The sequence below is a fragment of the Stegodyphus dumicola genome, chromosome 1, assembly GCF_044657685.1.
Source record: "Stegodyphus dumicola isolate Sdum_Otavi_A_Nest chromosome 1, ASM4465768v1".
Taxonomy (NCBI): Eukaryota; Metazoa; Arthropoda; class Arachnida; order Araneae; family Eresidae; genus Stegodyphus; species Stegodyphus dumicola.
In genome coordinates, this window is record NC_140768.1 from 140,355,393 (window position 1) to 140,373,081 (window position 17,689).

The 17,689-nt window shown below is 34.0% G+C and overlaps 1 long non-coding RNA gene across 1 annotated transcript in view; it reads left to right on the top strand.

Annotated features, from left to right (window-relative positions):
- Window positions 1-642: 642 nt before the first annotated feature.
- The window catches only part of LOC146999278 (uncharacterized), a 62,542-nt gene continuing 45,495 nt past the window's right edge, over window positions 643-17,689 (top strand). The window contains exons 1-2 of the long non-coding RNA XR_015039611.1: window positions 643-1,789; window positions 17,228-17,303. This is a non-coding gene — a long non-coding RNA (uncharacterized LOC146999278). The remainder of the gene's footprint in view (window positions 1,790-17,227; window positions 17,304-17,689) is intronic.

The window sequence follows — 17,689 nt, forward strand, 5'->3', positions numbered from 1 at the left end:
ATTGTAGTCTTGAGTTGAGCGCACCGACCGCACGCGTTTTGCGTACGCTCACGTAGCCTGTGACTTTTTGTTCCTGACACTTGCATATGCATGACCTTTCTACTGAATTGCGTCTTAATTGTACTGATCGCAAGAACCCCTTTTTTGCAATTTAATGGCTAGCTGATTAAAATTTACATTGTTGCTTAAGTTTTGCACACCAATGTACTTATAATAAACTCTCTGAAGAATTTTATCTTTAATTTTATTGGTAACCGTATAAATTTGTAGTTAATACTAAAATATAAAACAATGGACTTTTTTAATCGCTTTGCAGTTGTTCAGACTTGCATTTACACTTATTTTAAAAAATAAATTCAATTGCGATGCATAAACTAATTTTAAATGTATAATTGGAAAACTTTTGTGTATCGTCTCGTATGGTAATTTACATGATAGTTATTTTAAAGCTGAACTATGGTGTTCCGTACTTGTAACTTTATCGTTTGGCTAACGGAGCACTTTCCCGTCGCATTTTTGTTATTGTGCATTTATTATGTTAATCTGTTACATCTGGCAACGAGAAACAATGTAAAGTTTAGTCTCAGATAATTGGCAACTGAGATATATTATTCTTCTACGCAGTAGAACTCTCACGCAACATGTATTCGCTGAATCAACGCTGTCTCTGTTCTCGTTAAGAATAAATGATTAAATTATATTGTTAATTACGCATCTACGCTAAACAACGCTCACTACATCGAACATATGGTTTAGCAAAGTGCTGTTTTCCATAGAGAAAATGCAACTTTCATATATTTTTTTTCCAGTGCTATACAACTTTCAAATTGTACTTAAGCTGATAAGATTTGGGAATGGTTGCAGTTTTCTATAACAGAATAACGTTTTAGAGATGAAAATGATATTCACGCATCATCTATAAGATTTTCATTAAGCAGGTGTTTTTCAATCTGAGTTTAAAGGGAAGATTTACGTCAGCTAAAGCGGTAATACTTCTCTGCCTTTAGCATTGATTCCGCCAGCTGATGAGTATTTTGGATATAAAATTAAATCAGTGATTGTAAAATATCTGAATCAGGCTTTAAAATTTAATTTATTACTTCGAATCATTCTATATGTTCAGTAGAAAGCAGCGGAAATTAATTTTATGAACAGGTTTAGTTCAGTGACATTAAGGTGAAATGTAAATAAATAATTTAGCTCATTCAAAATTTTGTAGCTTTCGTAGTCAAAGATAAAGGCAACATGATAATTCATCCAACAATCTAATAGGTTGGACCAGGACTTTTTAAGCGTTTTTCAATTGCGACCCCTTTTTATTATTCAGATTTTTTTCGCGACCACAGATATTAAATATAAAATGATGTAAAAATAAATATCCTCCTGTACTTATTACTTTGGTAAACAATACACACATAAAAATGTAGTTTTGGATTTTTTTTTTAAGCAAACAAAAATTAAAGAAAATTCTAATGAGACAGATGTGCTTGTTTTCTGCTGCATAAGAAATTTAATGTTGGTGCGATATTTGTCACTGGACATAAAGCATCTTCAACATCTTTCAACGTTGAACGATATTTGGTTTCAATTAGCGCTGAAGCTGAAAACGTAGTTCAATAAAAATATGAAATTCTTAATGAGAGCAGAGCATTTAATGCTATTTCAGAAATAGTGAGAATTATGTTTCTAACTCCGGTCCAGAATTCATCAAGGATTTTTGTGAAAATCCAAGTTTTAAGTTTGAATCGCTAGACAGCTTTACAAATTCCTTTTGCACTGTGTATAACAAGTAAGTAATTTCATTAATGCCAATTAATGTAATTTCTTTAAAAGTCTTCGAAATGCAGTTTCTTTAAATTCAACTGTCGAATTGAATTATCGCGACCCCATATAGTTTGAGAAACTCTGGGTTAGGCTAAGTTACATAAAATCCAACTGAGTCCTATAACAATCTTATAAAATTCCTATAAAATTAGAGAGTAAGCAGAAATCGATTAAAAAAAATTAAAAAAAGGGAAGTTTTCATATTTTGTATTATACCCAAAAGGGGCATATTTTTCATTTACACACACATTCACGTTTCAAGAGCCGTTTCTATAGCTTTTGGACTAAATCTTAAAAACAGCATGTCTCAAGAATTTATGACGGACAGTCTCGCGAACTGGAGATAAAAATTTATTATTCCATAGGGTGTTGCCACTGCTCGCTTTGAAATCATTGAGTTTTTTAATTAAAAAATTCACTAAAGTTTTAAAAATATGATTTACGTAATAAAACAAATACAAAATTCAAAATTCGGGCTCCCAGGTGCCCATATTCTGATGGAGGACTATGTTATTCGAAATTGGATGGCTTTAGGTACCGTTGTTTTTTCACAGTGCGAGAAATATACAAACTTTCATGCAGATTCTTCATTATTTAATTTCCTTAAATGTAATACAAGGCGATAATATTTGGTGATAGCAATTTGGAAAGTGATTCGACGCAAAATGCCGTTTCGAAACTAATAATCCTTCTGGTACAACGCGCATTTGGACTATAAAATGTGCCCAAATGACAAGATTTTCATTACTTTCACTCTGTATGAAAATATTTGTTTTAGCTATCGTATAAAATTAATCTTGCGATTTCCACGATTTTGTATTTGGATATATCTGGAAATAAAGAAAGATAATGCAGACGCTTCTCTACAAATAGTTATCTCACTTAAAAAGAATATTCACGAAATTTGCATCAGAAAATTTAGCATATAAATCTGTCTCTAGCAGTATCTATGTGATAGTGTTGAAAAATTTTAATTAACTGCTTATCGTGTAATTTGATCATATGAGGACTGAATTGATTTCTTTTCATTGATATGGTTAAGAAAATCTTTTTTTCCCTTTGAATCAGAAATATTTTCTTGCGTAATTTAAGTAATTATTGCGTTCTTTAAGAATTCAAGGTTCGCATCTTTTTTTTATATATTTATTAAAAGGCATTTCTAGCCAACTTATCTTATTTTGCTTATAAGTACAGAACACTTTTTTAGTATATGTATTCTACGCACTCACAGTGTACACACGCATCACAAGCTCGATTACGAACATGATGGCAATCAGACAACGTAGAGTTTCGAGTACCGTGAAATCGTCAAAGCTAGGTAACTAAATAGATGGCTGAACAAAAACAACCTTTTGCAGATAACTTAGCATAGTAAAAGAGCAGTGTAGTTTTACCTTTCTTCAGCAATAAGTGAATTCTCTACATAGAGCAATGACTAAAATTTATAAAATACAAAAGAAATATTACGATGGGAATAACGAGAGTGATAATACATGTGACGAGTACAGAAAATCAAATCAGTTACTCTAATATGACAGCTTAAAAATTAATGAAAAAACTACTTGAAACAAACGAGTGTTTACAGATAGAAGTTTGCAGAGAATTCACCAATGAACAAGGAAAATTTTCCAAAATTATTCACGATTTAAATGTACAATTTCATTAAAATTTATTTTGAATATGACTGGTTGAACTTCTTGTACCGTCATTATAGGCTTAACAGGGCTTAGTGGAGCTATTTAATTAAAGAAACATTGAGATCTAAAACAAGGCTTAAATCAGGTCCATTAAACAGTAGAACTACCACCATACTACCTGAAATAACTTTAAATAAAATAAGCAACTAAAATATGAACTTGAAGTCTAGGAGCTGGTGAGATTTACAACCTACACCAACAAAAGCAAATTATTACAAACTTTGCAAAACATAACACATGCTACTTACATGCATAAAATATGTTACTTGCGTATACAAAGAAATAAAATAACAGAATATCATAAACACCCTAGTTTTTCTTAGAACATATAGAGAAATTTTAACGCAATCAATATACACTGGAGTGCAAAAATTAAGGACGAGACGGTTTTTTCAATATAACTTTGTACAAAAGCTTTCCAAATCAACACATTTAATACCCTAAGATTCCCAATACGTAAGGACATGAGTAAAGTAAGCAACACTTACTAAAAGAGAAATCAGAGGGATAAAAAAAAGCTTTATTGAAAAAGTAGCATGGAGCGCAATGTGACTGAAGGCCGAAACATCCCTGTGATGGGTGTCCAGCAAGAAACATTCGGTCTTTAACAGAAGATATGATCTTCCCTGACTGCTAGGCAGGTTTCACAGCGTCTGCCCATGCTGAGAATGAGGGTGACAATGAGTTGTTGAGGCATTGCTGCTCATTCGTCTTGCAGCGCCAATTGAAGCTCCGGAATCGTTACTGGTGGTAAGGTACGAGCTGCCAAGCGTCTGCCTAGAAAATCCCATACATGCTCGATGGGATTGAGATCCGGAGATCGTGCCGGCCAATATATACGTTCAATATCCTCACTCTCTAAGAGCTGTTCGGCAGCTACTGTGCGATGACATGGTGCATTGTCGTCCATGAAAAGGAACTGCGGACCCATAGCGCCTCTAAAAAGACGCACGTATGGAAGAAGAATCTCGTTACAATAACGGGTCCCGTTGACTGAACCTGCCTCGAAGATGTGAAGGTCTGTACGACTACCAAGCATGATGCCTCCCCAAACGAGAATACCGCCACCTCCATACCTGTCCCTTTCAATGATGTTCGAGGGATGACTGCGGCTCCCCGCTCTCTCCAGATGAGTATGCGATGAGAATCGCTACTAAGACTGAATCTGCTCTCATCTGTAAAGAGTACTCGTCCCCATTCATTGTCTCTCCAATTCCGGTGTTCGCGGCACCACAGAGAACGCCTTCTCCGATGGGCAGGCGTTAGAGGTACACACCGTACAGGGCGTCGTGCAAACAGACCACCACCGTGCAGTCTTCTGGCCACAGTAAAACGCGATATCGGTCGTCCAGTCGCCTGTGTCGTGTGTCTAGCGATTTCTCCCGCTGTCTGCCGCCTGTTTCTTCTGGCCTGTAAGGCAATATACCGGTCATCTGCGGGTGTGGTTCCTCGTGGACGACCACTACTAAACCCCGGATAGCTGTTCCTGTAGTTTGAAATTGTCTCCAAAGTCGTGAAACGATGCTGTGAGCAATTCCGAACTCTGCAGCCACACTTGTCACACTGCGGCCTTCCTCCAACTTCCCAATGATTCGACCTCGGGTAAAAGCATTCAGATGTCGTCTAACAGATTGATTATTCGCCATTTCTTGCTGAGGCAGCAACTCGATGTGATTTTAACTGCTATACGGCGTGCAATCTCTTTGCCAGAAATACTGATCTTACACCGACAACATGCTTTATACTACTCAGACACTCCTCCATTACGTCTACCTGCATATCTGCGCATGTGCTACAGTACATCACCTTACTTAATCTCCTGATTGGTCTTTCTGTCCGCTCTACCTCTTCGTTCAGCTGATATGCTAATTTTTCGACTTCGTCCTTAATTTTTGCACACCAGTGTATAAATTCATTTCATTTACAGATACATATTTTATGAAATTTGACAATTTCAAATCAGTAACTGTATTTTTACTTATATTCTTTAGAGCAATGTTTCCCAACCTTTTTTTCCTCGCGAACCAAAAGAAAGGTCCGAAAAAATTTGACGAACCCCTATGTAGTCGTTAATGGCAGGTAAAAAAAAAAGCAACAAAATTTGATAGAATATGTACTATATTTCATATTGCAGAAAATTGATTATATTAATCGTGAAATATTTAAATAAAACATTAATAAGACTAAAATGATGGCTATAAAAGTTGAAAACAAGATAAATTTAACAAACTGGTTCTTATGCTTTACATTTGAGATATTTGTGGCTGTTTGATAGAACAAAGCAATTAAAAGTTAGGCTCAATATCTGACAATTTCAGTCTTAGATCAGGTTCTGCATTTAACCTGTTTCTGTATTTATCTTTCAGATAAGTTTATGATGAAAATCCTGTCTCGCATAGACATGTTGTGCAAAATAATAATAGAACTTCAATGGCTTTTCTTGACAGAACAGGATATTCATTTTGTATACTGAGCCAGAAGTCAATTAAAGATTGATCTTTAAAAATTGCTTCTAGAGAACTGTCACAAGATAACTCTATGAGAGGTATATTTAGAGAGGTTTCTGAACTTAGATTTCCTTGAAATGGATTACGTATCCAGTTGTTTGAGATGGATATATTGCATCTGTTGGGAAAATAGTCATCGAAAGTTAATCGAAGATAGTTCACATGTTCATATATACTCCTTTTAATGTTTTCGTCAAGTTTAATTTAATTTTCTGATAAAAAAGTGCTGACAGTATCGAAACGTCCATACTCATTCATCTGCAGGCATTGAATCCAAAAATTGATCATTTTCAACATAGCCTCAATTCTATCATGCACACTGAAAATGGTAACACCCTCGCCTTGTAAAGAGATATTTAATTCATTCAGTTTACAAAAAATGTCAGCCAAATACGCAAGCTTTTGCAGCCAAAGAACATCGGATATACAAGAAGACAAATGAAACAGATGATCAATAAAAAATGCTTGAGCTTCAGACTTCAATTCAAACAAACGCGTCAAAACTTTACCACGGGAAAGCCATCTAACTTCTGTGTGAAGTAGTAAAGAAACGTGGAAACTTCTAAAATCCTCACAAAGCGTACGGAATAGACGGCAATTTGTAGCACGCGACATACTAAAGCTTGTCTATGAATACAACAATGAGTCCATTGAATTTTCTCGTTGATCTTCTTCACCCTTGCCACAAAACCAGAAAATTTTCCTGTCATTGATTTTGCACCATCTGTACACACACTCACACAATAAGACCAGCTTATTCCATTCTTTTCAAAATACCAATTGATCATATCGAAAATCGCTTCTCCAGTTGTGTAGGTTTTCAAAGATTTTGCAAATAGTACATCTTCTTGAATCATCTTGAATATTTGTAAAAAGAAGATATCTAACGTAGACAAGCAAGACTGCGGCATTTGTTACATCCGTCGATTCGTCAAGTTGAATTGCAAAATAATTCAATTTTATTCTTTTTAGAAGTTCGTTCTCCACATAATTAGCCAAGTCATTAATTCTACGCCGCGACACCGTGTTGTTTGATAAGGGAACTAGCTCAATTTTCTTTGCTGCCTTTTTCTCTGCCCAAGCATACATTTGGCGATATCTTTCGCACATGGTCCAATTAAATTTTCTGCTATTGTATGCGCTTGTCCAGATCTTGCAATTCTATAACTTACTCGAAAAGATGCTTCAAGGGCCATTTTACTATCTTCGTTTGAAGTCAAAGAAGAAAGGCTACACTTTTTGATATCTGCTAATTTATCTTTGTGTGTCGGATGTTTTGTTTCAATATGTCTACGAAGAAGTGATGGTTTTAAACTGCTGTTGGCAAGAACTTCGTTACATATAACACAAAGCGGTTTAGGTTCCGACTCATCCCCAGTAAAATGAAAACCCAGTTGTAGATAGTCGCTGTCATATTTTCGCTTTTCCCCTTTTCTATCATTTCCTTTGTTTTTCGTCTGATGAAACGGTACCTCATTACAGCTTTCAGTACTATCATCTCAATTATCATGTCTCATTTCTAAACGACCCGTTTTTAACCATTGATCCATAATAAAAATAAGCTATAATAATAATTAAATTAATAATTATTAAATCATTTACACGAGAACATGACAGTCACAGTATCACTATCACTCAAGCTTTACAAGTGCTAAGCCTATGTATGAACGTCGACAGACAGACAGACAAAATAGACAGTTAATACAACACTACTCCCCCAGTTCCCGGTTGTGAACAAGTATCTAATTCTAAAATCTGTAGTAAACTGCCTTAATTTGATATTTATTTCCAATTGTATTGTAAAAAAAAAATATTACATAGAAGGGAAAACTGCTGCAATGATTTTAAATATAAAGCAGAACATGATACTAATCACATTGATAAAATGTTTTAAATATAAATAAATGTTTGTAATAAAAAGAGAATAGTATTTGATCACTTGAATAAGAGAAATAAATTATAATGTATAAAATTGTTGATATAATTTGATATTGATGAAGTAATTTTGAAAAACAAATAAGGAAAAAAGAAATGAAAATATTGAAATTTATTATAGATTTCTTAAGAAACAGGCAGCGAACAATCTGTTTTACATTGGGTGTGTTGTTTATTTTTTTTTCTTTTGATTTTAATGGCGTTTTAAAAAATCCGCCATTACAATATTGTTTTCGCGAAGCCCCTCTGCAAACACTGCGAACCCCTAGGGGTTCGCGAACCACCGGTTGGTAATCACTGCTTTAGAGTATTAAATTTAGCAATATTTGAAATAAATCTTAGATCAATATTTTTCACAGAAGAGCATCTAAACAGCAGGTGCTCAATATTGACATTACTGATGCCACATGGACAGGCGCAAATTTTAATCGTAAAACAATAAAAGGTAAATTGTCCGTGATTAGTTAAAGCTTGGTTTAGATACTTGTCACTTAGGCATCTTCTCTCACAGTTGAGATTAAATTATAATTGTTACGAAATGTACAGGCGCGGTAAGATGGCTTCCGCAAAGCAGTTTTAGGGTTGCCATAAAATGGCAAGGGAAGGCAGCGTTGCCACATCCGGCGAGAAATCGCCCATTTGGCGGCAAAATTGGCGATATGCCATGGACGGACGGAGAACCTTCTGGAACGAATTCTTACCGGTTTAGCCCAGAATGTTCTCGAACATCAGCCAAAAGCTACATAAACCCTGCTGGTACGCGGAGAGTTAGCATTGTGTGTGTGCCTCGAGAGTGCGAGATAGTGTCTCGAGTCGATCGAGTTGACAGCCGGGCAGCGAGTGCCGAGTGGGTCGTCGAGATAACCGAAGGAGTCTCTTAGTGTATCGCGGTTAGTGCATCGTCGAGAGAGCGTGTTGAGCTCCGGGAATGACTGAACCGAAGAGTCGGGAGCTGTGCTCTGTGTGTCGTCGAGTGCATCGCGAGTTGTAGCGTGGAGAGTCTCGAGAGTACGTGGAGTTCCGAGAACGACTAAGCAGAGTCGGGAGCTGTACTCTGGTGCTTTGCAGTGAAGCTGTCTTCATCGCTATAGCCTGATAACCTGGAGGCTGTCTCGCTGAGTTTCAGAGTGTTTACAGATCTTCAACGACTGTAAAAGTGTTTTGGAGCTGTCCTGATTAATATTGATAAATAAAGTGTGTTTCGATACTTTATCCGGTGACGTCGTTATTAACTCCAAATCTACGAACCCCGTACGAATGTTAAGGAAGAAAACAACGTAACGACTGGTGTCAGAAAAAGAAAACGCAACAATATGTTAATCTTCCTTATAATCTGAGTCATTCCACTTTGCTGGCCATAGAGTGAAACTTTTTCTTTTCAACAAAGATTTCAAGCTGTCAAAGAAAGTCTTTACTTCAAAACCATTAATCCAAAAGAGTTTAATATCTCTGAAAGCGCTAAGAAAAATGAGCATATCTTTTATGTGTTTAATTAGATAGTTACTTGGACAAACATCCGTAATTGAAACAATTACTCTTTCTCAGTCACTATAGATTTCCACAGGATCTAGCGTAGAATTAGAAATAAACCAATATAAGGCCTCTCGCAGAGCCACTAACTCTGCGTGATAGACAAAGGCATTGTCATAAAGTCTATATTTCCTTTGTAAGGTTAGTTTCTCATGTGAGGGCACACAAAAGGCTGCTCCCACATGACCATTTAATTTAGATCCATCTGTAAAAACCGTCTGGCCTGTCATATTGAGGAGGCCTTTATGCCAATTCAACCGTTTCAATAAAGCTGGATGAATGTCTAAACCTTTCTCAAAATCAAAATCTCAAGCTGAGAAGATCTCACTGAAACAATGGACAGTTTTATTACCAGCTTTTAATTTAAAGATAGCATATTCTTTTTCCGCTAAAATATCGATCGTAGGACATCCAGCCAAAATCTGAAGAGCTACCGTGGAAACAGTTCTAAAACACTTAGTAATCCCCAATAAATCGATTCTTTGAATTTTCAAAATTTTGTTACGCATTCGGACCGTTCCAGTCCACCATGCGCCACATGCATACAAGATCTTTCTCTCAATAGCTCTTTTATATAAACTCCTAAGAAAACTATAAACTCCTCCTATATAAACTCCTATAAACCTTGGACATTCATTTTAGTAAGTATATTAAGAATATGGGTTCATTCGAACTTTATTTGATCTAGGGGAGGTATAAAAGTGAGCTTTTCATCGATCGTAATGCCCAAATATTTGATTGTCTTAGAAACTCTAATTGGTTGTCCATACAGTTTGCACGAAGGATGCTTTGATCTAGTATTAGTTTTAGCAATACCCAAAAGAAAGCTCTTCTTTGGATAAAATTTGAGTTTAACATGGAAAGATCACTCCTCCAATTCTTGAGTGACGAAACTTAAAGCTCCGTGGCCAATAAAACAAAATCGTCAGCATAAGCTTGTATACTAACATTTTGTGGTCAGGTTATGTTTAAAGCTATAGTAGCAATAATAGTCCACAAAAGTGGATCTGATATTGAGCCTTGTAGACAATCTCTTTTTTAATTTCTGTGATGCCACTTATTACCATCATATAAGGAAACTTTTCTTTCATTCAGAAAATCACATATTAATAAGAAGATATTTCTTGGACATTTCATACTTTTAATTCTTTTAATAAAATTGGCCACCAAACATTGTTGAAAGCGCTCTTTACATCTAAGGATAGAATTGCAGTATGCTTACCATTCCTTCTATTTCGAAGGATGTCAGAAATTAAATTATCTCTAGCCTGGGTAGTACTTTTACCCGGCATAAAACCAAACTGATTTTTATTTAAAAGATTATTTGATAATAAATAATATTGTAACCGTTGTGTCATGAGTTTATCCAGCACTTTGCCCCAGGAAGGCAGTAAACAAATGGGGCGAAAAGAGGAAGGATCTTTTTTATCCTTTCTTTCTTTGTTGAACAAAACCAAATCAGCCTCTTTCCAACATTCAGGAAAAATTCTCCTCTGAAGACATTCATTCAGAATAGCTACAAAGAACTTTTTATTTCATTCAAAGATTTCTAAAATAATATCCATTGTCAGGCCATCTTTACCAGGAACTTTACCTTTATTTAACTTTTTACGAGTAAATTCCATTTCATCCAAAGTAAAATCATAATCATTTACGGTCTGTGGAGGTATCGTACAATCTGAGCTAACTTGATAATGACATGATAGATCACCATACGTAGTATCATAAGGAAAGTGATATTGTAGGAGGTAATTTACTGTTTCGTCTATATCTTAGTATAAGATCCATCTCGATATTTCGAAGAGGCAGTTTGTAAAGCTGGCTTATATTTATTAACAGCAATATAGTAAGGAATACCAAAAGGTTGATGAATATTCAAAGTGTGTCATAGTTGTTCCCAAGCACAATTTTTACCAATGTTGATTACTCGTTTATAGTCAGCTAATTTCTTTAACAAATTTTTCTCTATACGATTGTAACATCTCTGAAATTTTCTTCGATACAGTCAAGCTTGACTATTTAAAACAGCCAGTTTTTCGGACCACCAATGCACCTGTTTACCCAGAACGTTGCTCTGTTTAAATTTTTTCATCTTCTTATTTTTCTTTCAGATATCCACTATTAAGTTAGTAAAATCTTTAATATAAATATTTAAATCAGAAATATTTTCTAAATTTTCTCCGGAAACTTTATTTATAAAGTTATACAGTTCTGCAAGAAAATTTAGCCAATTCAAATCCCAAATACAGAAACGTTCAAATTTCTTCTCTCTAAGTAAGTTATTTAAAAGTCCAATCTCAATATAGTGATGATCGCCACATGATATATGATATATCCATAGAAACAGACCAATTCAGGACAAAAGAAGATCTTACAATGGTAAAGTCTATCCAGCTTTCTCTTCTGGCATCGAAAAACGTAGCCGGGCTATCAGGACTATTAAGAACATTCAAATTGTTTGTCGAGCAGAATTCTATTATAGCATCACCTTTAGGATCGATTGAGTGATCATAAAGACCCCATAGCCGAATCTTAGCATTTAAATCTCCGCAAATAATTTTTTCCGAGTCTTCATGCGAATCAATAATACTGTTAATACAATATAAATAGTCACTCAAGGCGTCATTAGGAGGGTAATACACTGAAACAAAAACTATGTTTCATTATTAATTATCATTTTAATTGCCACTATATTCGAGGAAACATACAAAAGCATTGCTGGAGAGCTGTCAAACAGAACTATTGCCGCTCGTGGATAATTTTTGTCACAAAAAGTTCAAAATTTCATAGGGATTCCCCGAACTTTATTATCCACTACTTATTTTTAATATAAATTTCATTAAAATATTATCTGAATCGTTCACCCTGGATGTTCAAATTACACTTATCCCTTGATTTATAAGGAAGATAAGTTCCGCACGAAACCGTGTAAATTGAAATCTCAAATTTTGCTATGCAAAACCGTGGGAAACGAAAAATGCATTAAATGGGCATAATTTAGTTATTTATTTACATAAAAGAAAAGTAAGACATCTTGAAATAAATTAAGTTATACTTCATTCATAAAATAAGAAATATATGTAGGTAATAGAAGTACATATTTAATTTATTTTACATTAGGAAAATATAAGATCATTGAAAAATTATTATAAGTTTAATAAGTGTCATCATTTTTATGAACTATTAGTCTTTCCTTCTTGATTGGTATGATGTAACTTTCATCACTTGAGCGTTCTTGATAAGATTCTGCTTCAATGGTTGACGAATTACGGAAGATCTCAGATCGGTATTGGTATGATGTAACTTTCATCACTTAAGCGTTCTTGATAAGATTCTGCTTCAATGGTTGACGAATTACGGAAGATCTCAGATTACGGAGACTTTGTAGTAAAATCCGTAATTAACAATTGCCTAGGTGTTTTCCTAAATCTTTGTAAACCTCCTCATATTGATTTATGCTCCCGTTGAAATAGGAGAGCTCATTCAAAATTCATGTCATATTATAAAAAATGATTAAGCCCTACGCTGATGAACTTGCTGTGAACGCAACTGGTTCATATTGCTCTTCATCGGAATTATTCATCATGTTTATTTTTTTTATGAATCATGTTAACTTATCCTCATTTAATTCTCCCTTAGCCATTATTTCTTCAATATCTGCCTGAGCTAAATCCTCAAAACCTTCTCCTGCTATAATTTGGACCAATTTAGAGATCTGAAAATATTCGTGTTCTAATAGTAATTTATCATTCTCATCTTCAGCAGCATTCGGCCATATTGCTTTCCAGCATGCGTTGAGCGTTGATTGTTTAATCTGAGCATAAGACAGTCCAACATGTTTAAAACAATCTAAGATTGTAAATTTCTTCCAAGCATCCATAAGAGTAAGAGATTCATCATTCTCTATTTGTTCTAAAATATACCTGAAGATTTGTTTGATATACAATGTCTTAAAAGTCGAAATTATTCCTTGATCTAACGGCTGTAATAAGGAAGTTGTATTCTTTGGTAAAAAGACAACTTCTATATTTTCGTATTGTAAATCTTGAGGACGACCAGGTGCATTATCATTTAATAGAAGAGCCTTAAATGGCAATTCCTTTATACTTAAATAATTTTTGACATCTGGGACAAACATGTTATGAAACCATTCATAGAAAGCTATGGCAGTGATCAATACTTTCTTATTAGCCATCCAATAAACGGGAAGTTATTTATGTTTATTCCTTTAAATTCTTTTTAATTTCCTGTTTTCGATATGTTAATAAACCCAGACTGTTCAGCATTGAAGATCTGATCAGAAGGAGTTGGCGGCAATGATTTCAGGAAATTTTCCTGGATATTGTTGTGCTGCATCCGCATCAGCAGGAGCACTTTCTCCTTTCAATCTTAGATTATGTGAAGAATGTCTTTATTTAAATCTCTCAAATCAACCATAACATGTGGAAAAAGATACCTATTTTTCATCTGGCGAATTCGATGGTGACAGATTCTGAAGTGCTTTAGAAATATCTAAGCTTTATTTGTAATAGCATTACTATCAATTAGAATCCGGGTTTGATTGTCTTCTATCCATATCACTAACGCCTTTTCTGTATTTTCCACTGTATCATCTCTTACTAATTGTGCTCGTACTGCTGAAAATTCCAGCTGCTGCTTTTTTCCTAATCGAGTCTTCATTTTTTCTAATTGTCCTTATTGTGGCTTCATTTCATGGAGTAAAATGTAGCAACATTTATATGTAGCAACTCTTTCTTTAATTAAATGTAGCAACTCTTTCTTTATTACTTAGATGATCTAATATTTTTGTTTCTAAAGAAATAAATTTTCTTTTTATTTGATTTTTTAAAAATCTTTGGGCATTACAGAACATTAAAAAATTTACATAAATTATAAAAATGCCACAAAAATATAAATGTTTAAAACTTACCACCAAACATTCAAATAGGTAGATAAAAATGATGTAAGCTTTGCTGTTAAAATACTGATACTGCACATACAGTTCACATGAACCAAATAGCTTTACTGTTGTGAAATACATATACGAGCATACTATGGAGATTTCCCTTTTACAACACGGAGAATTAACATTCTTGTTGTTGCCACCAATGTTACCAAAGAAATAAGATTCAAAAATGACTTCAAATATAAGTATTTGCGTATATGCAGCCGAATATACATTTTTACCAAGTTTTTGAAATTCATTAATCTTTAAACATTGTAAAACCGAAATCGTATAAAGCGAGTACCGTGTAAATCGCGAGAGGGGTGTAGTTGTTAACCATTTCTTCTCTCACTCTTTTAAAATTGGAACAATACATTTCAAACTAAGCAGGTTATTATCTTCTATTCTGGCTGTTCAGTAGCCTTGGTTCAGTAGTAACTGTCAGGTACCATTGTGTGTTGTTCGCGTCATGCGGCAAAGATTTTAAGGATCGGCGAAAGCGAAGCTCTACAGTTCTATTATGAAGCTATCTTCTATTATGAAGAAAATTTATCATTTTATACGACTTTTCTACCTATGAGAAAATTCAAAAGAGAAAGAACTGCAAAATTAGATTGTAGGGAAGAGAGGCTAAAAACTAAATTCAGGAAAGACCAAGAAATCCGTATGCTCCTCGTGCATCGTGAAGCGGACAAAATGCAGTATCCATGTTCGGATGCAATGTTTTAGGAGCAAATCGTTGACATTAGCAAAGAAAAATTCAAAGTAGAAATTGCTTTACAATTTGGAGATTAATATCCTTTGAATAACGCCAGAAACTGTTTTTTACGTGGTTGTGTGAACTTCAGTCCTCGTAATCTATGCTCTGTTTGGAAAATTTGTGATCACATTACACGATTACGCTCTTAAAATATCAAAGCTAATTAGTAACTGTAGAAATTGTGCGAATATTTATCACCCCTGACTTCTTAAGTAAAATCATCACAACCAAATAAAAATAAAAAATTACTTATTTATTAATACGTCGGCCTAACGATGACGTAAAAGAAAATTAATATCAACTGGACGACCTCTAGCTTGCGGATGGATAAATAAGATTCATAAACGAATTTAAAGCAAACTAAGTCTCGTTCCTTCTGACTGAACATACGTTGAGTATAACTTAAACAAACCTTTGTTGGCACTGTACTGTAAACAGTAGAAATAAACTATATGCAATCAACCAAAATGTCTAATCACCAATTTGAAATTTGGCTCTTAGCTATGCTTTAAACTCAATCTATGTTGGTGGAAGCTGGCGAAGAATAGTTCAATTAAAATAATAAAATAACTTATTAATTATGATAATAAAATCATTTTTCTTCATCATATACGGTTAAAAGTAATTCAATTGACCTTTGAAAGCTTTAAAAATGTACTAGAAAATGTCCAATTTGCCCTGTAGGACAAATAACCAGTATAATCAAAAGTTATGAAATAATTTAATTTCTGTCCCAGGTGGACACATTTAGAATCTCTTGATTGTGTTTGCAGTGGTTCGGAATTTTAGGGATCAAAATACACTAATTGTTTCACATATTCAGTACTTTCAGAGGTTGTGAGACCAATTCGACTTGTTGAATAAATATCATCTTCGGAGCTGAAATTTCTCTAATTTGTTTATGCCATTGTTCAGTGGTGCTGGAAGGATACTTTTCGTAAACTATTATACAGGGTTTCTCCAGAAAGTAACGAGACTCATTTTTTTTTTTTTTTTTTTTTTTTTTTTTTTTTTTTTACAATTTATTGATCGTACACACACGAAAACTTAATATTCCTCTAAGTGCATACGTTTTCTCCATCGTAAGTACGACAAGGTCACTACACAGTGTCATGCCACAATACTTCCGGACTTGCCGAGAGCATGAAGGTGACTAACCTCGGTACCGCTAGAAAGTTTAAGGTCCATGCCACTCCTTTGCACGGTAGCACCGCTCGGCGCTGTACAGTCGCTTCTCAATCAAGTGCGGCTCGTTACTTCCCGTACAAACCATGTATTTTTTTCTGTAGCTTTATTTGTGAACAAACCTGCAACGAAAGTTATAAAACAATAAAATCAGTTAAATTTTTACATGAGTAACAAACTGAACTGGAATGCATTTGGATGAGAAACTTGCCAAATATTAAAGTTTATTATATATAATTTATATATATATGTATATATATATATATATATATATGCCATATATATATATATATATATATATGTATGTATGCCATATATATATATATGTACATATATATATATATATGGGTGTACATGGGTGAAATGACAAATACTTTATATAGAAATTAATGGGCGCAGCACAGTTTCATCTGCAGATGAAAATAGCAATGAAATGCGAAAAAGCTAAGATGTTAGAATTTTGTAAGCTTTGGAAAGTAACGGACCTCAGAGCAAACACTTGAAATTTCTTTAACAAATTCTTCTTATCTAAGGTTATCTAGGTTACAATTGTTAACAAAGTGCTAGTGATACATGGTTCTGCTTGTTAATTTAGGTAACGGACAACAAAATGTACCGCTAGATTATTTAAATAAAGATTTTGAGCTGAGTATTACTCCGTTTTGAAGTGTTGTTTCATAAATAATAACAATAATTTTGTTGCACTTACTAACATTATCGATAATTGCTACACGTAGGAAATTTTATTGTTAAACAAACTGAATTTCTTTTTCATGTCTACATTAAATACAATGCGAAAGATGCATAGATAAGTGTCAAATAAGGCTATATTTTTCTATTTCAGATTTAAACTTATATATCTGAAAATATTTTTCAGCAGATTTAGTGTAACAAGTTTCCAGTATCAATCAGAATTTGAAGTAAGTATTGCAAAACATAATTAATTTTTTTTTTTAACTTTATATCCTTTAGTACTAACTTAGAGAGAAAATTACAGCTTTAGACTAACAACACAATTAACTCTAAACATATTAACAATACAAATTAAACTATTGTAAATTTTGTTGGAATTAGAGTCTGAAAAGTAAATAAAATCTTCTGCAGCTGATAATGTATTGTCGAAATTGCTTGGATGCATTAATGTTGCGAGAGGAAAACGGGTACTGCCAATATTTCAGCTTACGTAAGGTGAACTTAATTCTCATTGTTTTCTGATATTTAGCAACTATTCCTTAAAATCACTGGTGCAAAATTTGAAGGATTTCTCATAGACCTCTTCAAATTGTGAAAATTTTTAAAAATTCAA